Below are 6,070 nucleotides of genomic sequence, written 5' to 3' on the forward strand. Positions count from 1 at the left end.
GCCACCTGAGGGGACACAGAGAGGCATTTAGAGACTGTGGAACATCAGTTAGATGTTTCTGCTAAAATTATGAGCAATGTAAAAATGTTGACATTTAAAATGCCATATTTAGGTCTCAATCATCTCACTGGAAGCAGGGAGCAGTGTACACATCTCTGAGTTATAGTTTCTGGGTGACTGTAGACTCAGGAAGACTGCAATGCATCATCTTACATCAGATTAACATTTTCAAGCTTTTTTTTTGCAACCACCGGGACTAGAAACATAATATTTTAAAAATAAAACCTTAGGTTCTAGAGCACAATTCTGCAGCACAGTGTGGATTCCAAGATATATTCCAGACAACACAAAGAATCCCGACTACAGGTTTCAGCATGCTACGCTCCATTTTGATCAAATTTTCAGCCACCTTGTAGGTGCTGTCTTTGCTAAGACTACAGACCGTGGCATGCAATACTCCATTTTATTCTGAACAGATTTCAGAGTAACAGCCGTGTTAGTCTGTATTTGCAAAAAGAAAAGGAGTACTTGTGGCACCTTAGAGACTAACCAATTTATTTGAGCATGAGCTTTCGTGAGCTACAGCTCACTTCATCAGATGCATACCGTGGAAACTGCAGCAGACTTTATATATACACAGAGAATATGAAACAATACCTCCTCCCGCATTCTGAACAGAGGTGCTCATGGAAATCTACAGGTACCAGCATGTTCATCTTGGTAAGTGTGGACTGTGCATTTTTGCCCTAAGTGAAGTCTGCCCTGAACACTGGGAATCTGCCTGCAATTTTTCAAAAAGAAAACGAGGGTGATCTGTATAACAGACCCATGTTATAAATTTTATAGTGTCCAAATGGAGGTCTGGTCCCATGGTCAGGACCATTTTCACATTGTGGTGTTTGTTGCTAGAAACCACCAAAATTAGATTAAATCACAGGTTCAAAATATTGCCCAAAGCAAGCTTCCTAGTACCACCTTTTCCTTTCTCCTCTTTATCCTGATGCTTCTTTTCTGCCCTCTTGTACAGTGTTTATGTTTTTCCTTAGGCCATATTTTGTCACTCATTTTAGATGACAATTAAAATCTTCTCTCCCCGCCCCCATCTCTCTCAAAGAGGTTTTCTTTGCTGATTTGGCCTTTCTTCTTCTGCTTCCTTTTTGGCTTCACTGCTTTCTCTTGCCATCCCAATCACTCCGCACCATTTCTAAGCCCCTTGCTCCCCTTCCCCTCCCCTTTCTCCTGCACCCTCCTGGGGCTGCGGGCTGCATACCCAGGGGGTGAGTATTTTGGAGGGCGAGCGGCTGAGGGTGGGAGGCCAGGTGGCTCTCATTGAATGGGGATGGGGGGGGTCACCCTGCCCCTGTGATTACCCCTCTGTGGGGGTTTATGCCCCCGGGCTGCCAGGTGCTCACCCTGCGCTCGGCTGAGACCTCCACGCCCAGAACCCCTCTCTGCCCCCGGCCCCGCTTACCTGCCTGCAGGCTCAGGGGTCCACTCTGGGGTCTGGGCGAAGAGGGCCTCAGGCCACGCTGCAGGCGTCGTTAGGATGCTTCGGTTGCTAGGGCCGAATGACAAGCAGGACTGACAATTCTATCAGGCAATACGCGCCTTCGAATTCAACCCGCCTCCTGCAAGGGGAGCCGCGATTGGCTGAGACAGACGAATTCTGTTCTAAAGGCGACACCGAGAAGACTACAATTCCCAGCATGCTATACGCTGCCATTCTCGTAGCCACTGGCGTGAGACGGTGAGCAATGCATGCTGGGGATTGCGGTCTCCTCACTGGGGAGGACGAAGAAAGAGTCTGTTCTGGGCGCATTGTGGGCTCGTCTGGCTGTTCAGTGCAGCAAAGGAGCGGCCTGCGCGGGGTATAGACACCTGGCTGCGAGCAGGAGGATGGCTATCAGATCCCTGCAATCTGTTTTTAAGGTGAAGGCAGGGGGAACAGACCTGCTGCCCCAAGGCTTATCCATAGAGAGGGAGACACTTCACACACACCTCTCCCTTCCACAAGCCTTAACCACAAGCTGCTGCTGGAAGACCTTTGCTTTTGTGCTAGCTCTTCCGACACAGCCTCTGCACCTGTGTCAAGATTCCCCCTCGGTTGCTAAAGCTGCCACCCTGCCCCCCCACACAGGTGGCTCATGTCCCAGTTCCATCCCCCCCTTCCAGGCCCTGAAATTGAAAGTCCCCCTTGTTTCGGGGTTCTCCTTGATTTGGGGTCATTCTAAGGCTGTTGTGAGTCTCTTCAGATAGGGGTGGGAATTTAGGTGTTTTGGTTTTGTTTGTAAATCTCCCTCCTTCAGTGCTGGTCTTACAGATTTTAGGCGAAGCATGAGAATCATTTAGATTGTCTTACTTGATTGTAAGCTCTTTGGGGCTAAAAGTTCATCTTTTTCTTCTGTGTACAGCATCTAGCTCAATGGAGCCCTTGACTGAGCCTTTTAAATGCTACTGCTGTACAATAATAATGACAACCTAGGGGACATGAGTGCCACTTTCTTCTGTTCCTTTCCACACAATCAGGAGGGTCCTAATCTCTTTTAAATCTGCTGATACTGTCTCTGACTCTCCCAGTCGTCGTCCCCCCGAAATTATAAAGGAAAAGATTTCTTTTGCCACTGCTGAGTCTGCCACAGGCTGGGCAAGGGGTCAGCAGGTAGATCAGTACTAATCACACATTCCTAGGGCAGTTTCTATCTTTCATGAAACTACCCTCACCTTAGGCAGCTGTACCAAAGCGATCTTTTGTATCCTAGTTCGGGAGTGACTGATCCTCAGGAAAGAGTCTTATTGTCTCTTTGAAGTCCAGCTAATAACTTTAATAGGTTAATTATATTTGATGTTTATTATGACTGCCTGTGTAGAACTATAGTCAATGGAAGTCATTCAGCATAGCTCAACCCTCCCCCTGCAGACTGCTCTTTGTAATTATGATTTTGTTACTGGAAGATGAAGATTTTATTAAAGATCCAGATGCAACTAATTACAGCACAGTGTATTCTTTCTTCCAAATCAGGAATACTGAAAAAAAAAAATCCAGACACAGAACTAGTATTACAGTACATACATAATATTCCAAAACATCTTATATAACAGTCTGGCTGTGACATTACATTTCAAGAAACAGTATATAAATAGTATATATATCAAAAGTTCATCACTTGGTATAAGGCCTTTCTTCCAACAATTTCAAAGCACTTTACAACCAGTAGAAAATTAATCCTCACAATACCTATGTGAGATAGACCAGGATTATTAGTCCTGTTTTCAGCTGAGGAAACTAGAACACAAAGAGGGCAAGTGACTTATCCAAAGTCAAACAAGAATTTAGTGGCAATATCAAGAAAACAACCCACATTGCCTGTGTTCTACTACAGCATGAACAATAAAATAATTACTATATTAAACATTATTTTTTGTGCAAAGCATATTAAAAATAACACTTCAATTCAAATTTGGCCCCAAATTTAAGTTGTATAAAAACAAGCTACATCAATAGAAACATTCAGTTTTATTTAAAATTATAGTGGGTGAATAATATCCAATTCCAATGCAAATTTTATAAAAATAAACATCCCCCTGCATTGTTTGCAACCCAAACATTACCCTACTGAGAATCTAACAGGGAAACGAATGATAAAAATGACAAGGACTTCACTGATTCTGAGAGTCCAAGCTGAACAACATGCAAAAAGTAAACAGCATAATAATGACAAGTAAAACAGGTGTTTATTTAGATTTTTCCATGTTGACTTCCTGGATGCTATTGGTAACGCAAGCACGGAAACAGATTTGTTTTAGAAGCATAGAATATCAGGTTTGGAAGGGACCTCAGGAGGTCATCTAGTCCAACCCCCTGCTCAAAGCAGGACCGATCCCCGACTAAATCATCCCAGTCAGGGCTTTGTCAAGCCTGACCTTAAAAACTTCTAGGGAAGGAGATTCCACCACCTCCCTAGGTAACGCATTCCAGTGTTTCACCACCCTCCTAGTGAAAAAGTTTTTCCTGATATTCCTAAATCTCCCCCACTACAGCTTGAGACCATTACTCCTTGTCCTGTCATCCGCTACCACTGAGAATAGTCTAGATCCATCCTCTTTGGAACCCCCTTTCAGGTAGTTGAAAGCAGCTATCAAATCCCCCCTCATTCTTCTCTTCCGCAGACTAAACAATCCCAGTTCCCTCAGCCTCTCCTCATAAGTCATGTGCTCCAGCCCCCTAATCATTTTTGTTGCCCTCCGCTGGACGCTTTCCAATTTTTCCACATGTATGTTTTCAATGTATGATTTGTATGTCAACCCAGTGTCCTCGTGCACTAACCAAGAGATGGCTGCATAGCGGTTTGGGGCCAGAGCGAGAAGAGCAAGAAGGATTAAAACAGGCTCCTCCTCTTCTAAAGTGACAGGTAAGGAAGATGAGTGTAAGTGCTGCGGCAACTTGGCCTGTGGCTCGGATCGTCACACCGTCGTTTTTCGGACGACTGGCTGGTGGCTGGGGGATGTGGTCTGATGCAGAGGAGGAGAGGGGAAATGCCGAAGCGGGGAGGACTCGGACCAGTCTGCCAGTGGGAGGAGGCTGCCGGAGGAGCCGAGTGGCAGTCACGTGCTGCTGCTGTATCAGCTAGTCCCTGAGATGAGGTGCTGGGCCCCGCTGCCGTCAGACACCGGCGCTCCCTCGCTTCGCTGGTCCCCGTCGGCCACAGGCCAGGAGAGGTGCCTGTGCGGCTGTGAAACCAGCTCCCCACTGGCGCCTTCTCCTCAGAGCAATCTGCACCTTCCCGGCTGGCTGCTGTAGGTACGTGGGCTGGCGCGCACGGGCTATTGGCATCAGGTGTCCTTGCACTTTGCAGCGATGCTAACAAGATCGCCCTGAGTAGTTTGCCGAGGGGCAGGTTATATAAGTAATGTGTCAGGGCTACTGTTAAATAAGTAAATATATCAGTCTCTGCCCTGGGGAAATAGCTAAGCGGTCATGGAGGAGACAGGCACAGGAGCAGACTGCGAAATGCAGTTTTTCTATTGTTACCCTCCAAAAGGTCAGTTTGTGCGCAGACCCCCTTTGGCGTCTCTCATCCCAGAAGGTTGGGGAAAACTCTGCAGGGAAAGGCTCTGTGAAGCTACCTTTAGGATGCGGAGATTAGGGAACAATTTCCTCCCTTCATGTATCCATGACATTTTATAGCCTCTTTAGAGTGCCAGGCTGCAACACTTTGAAGCTTTGGAAAACATGAGTTGTTAACTTTAAATGTTTAACTATTTTAAACATGGATACCAAAGACCATCCTTATAAGTGACAGGTTTTAGAGTAGAGGATACATGTGTTAGTCTGTATTCACAAAAAGAAAAGGAGTATTTGTGGCACCTTAGAGACTAACCAATTTATTTGAGCATAAGCTTTCGTGAGCTACAGCTCACTTCATTCAATGCATCGAAAGCTTATGCTCAAATAAATTGGTTAGTCTCTAAGGTGCCATAAGTACGGCTTTTCTTTTTCCTTATAAGTGAGTGATTCCTTAAAATTATCTGCAGATAGATTTTTTTTGTTTTGTTTTGTTTTTGCTTTAAAGAAAGGTTCTTGCTAAGTATGTAAAGCTGTTTCTGTGGTAATAGTGTTGGTGCTGTTGAAACTGTGCCTAAAACCCTACAATATTTCCTAATTGTTACTTTCCTTACAACTCTTCATGGCTATAACTTTTTTTTAGCCTGTAAGTGCTTTTTTTTAGCCTGTAAGTGCTGAAAGTGTTGGGACTTTCAGTCATCTATTGTAAGACTACCTTGTTGGTGACTTGGGATAAAAATACTTGGCATAGATCATTGCAGATCGGACTATGGACTTTGCTCTTAAAAGTTTTCAAGTACAAAGAATGAAAAAGTTGGTACTATTTAAATACTGTGTCTGACTGTTTTTTCTTTTCATAATACTTCATTAAAAAGAAACGGAAGTTGAGTTAACGCTATACAAAGCGATCCAAAGCTACGTCAGAGTTTAACTCTAATTGCTTCTTGTGTCTCTGGGCATTGTAGTACTGACTAGCTAGTCCTGCTCCCTGTACCTATGCATCATTCC

This window comes from Eretmochelys imbricata, chromosome 8, assembly GCF_965152235.1.
Source record: "Eretmochelys imbricata isolate rEreImb1 chromosome 8, rEreImb1.hap1, whole genome shotgun sequence".
Classification (NCBI taxonomy): domain Eukaryota; kingdom Metazoa; phylum Chordata; order Testudines; family Cheloniidae; genus Eretmochelys; species Eretmochelys imbricata.